At 40.6% G+C, this 599-nt stretch overlaps 1 protein-coding gene across 2 annotated transcripts in view; it reads left to right on the forward strand.

The window, feature by feature from the left end:
- Snx2 (sorting nexin 2) overlaps positions 1 to 599 on the forward strand; it is a 41,655-nt gene that overhangs the window by 9,045 nt on the left and 32,011 nt on the right. The window lies entirely within an intron of this gene.

Genomic DNA, 599 nt, shown 5'->3' on the forward strand with positions numbered 1-599 from the left:
AAAAAAAAAAACATTGCTTTTGTAATTGTATGCATATGTGGGTGCCCACAGAGGTCAGAAGTAGGTGTTGGATTCCCTGAAGATTGAGGTTTTAGTCTGTTGTAAGCTGCCCTATGTGGATGATGCTAGGAACTGAATGTGAGTCCTCTGCTAGAACAGCAAAAACTCTTAACCACTGAGCCATCTTTCCAGCTTCCTTGTTTCAGTTCCAGGATGTGATCTCATGCAGCTCAGGTTGACCCAGACTTTCTTTGTAGGCTGAGGTAGTTTGAACTACTACTAATCTCCCTCCTATTACCTCCATAAAATACTGAGAATTCCAGATGTACCACCATGGCCCAGAAGATGAATGATATCAAAAGATGATTAGAGGAATTGGGTGTGGTTCTGTAGTAGAGTTTTTGACAGGCATGTGTACCGGGCTCTAGGTTCAGTCTCAGTCACCACAAAAACAAAAAGGTCATCCTACGGAAAGTTTACTAACCAAATAAGAAGTGACTATGGAGCAAAGGACACACATTAAAGTGTATTTTGAACCTTAGAGAAGAAAATATAAGTAGCTCTTCTTTTCCTCTCTAATCAAGAGATTGCTGGAAAGT

The sequence above is a fragment of the Microtus ochrogaster genome, chromosome 18, assembly GCF_000317375.1.
Source record: "Microtus ochrogaster isolate Prairie Vole_2 chromosome 18, MicOch1.0, whole genome shotgun sequence".
Classification (NCBI taxonomy): domain Eukaryota; kingdom Metazoa; phylum Chordata; class Mammalia; order Rodentia; family Cricetidae; genus Microtus; species Microtus ochrogaster.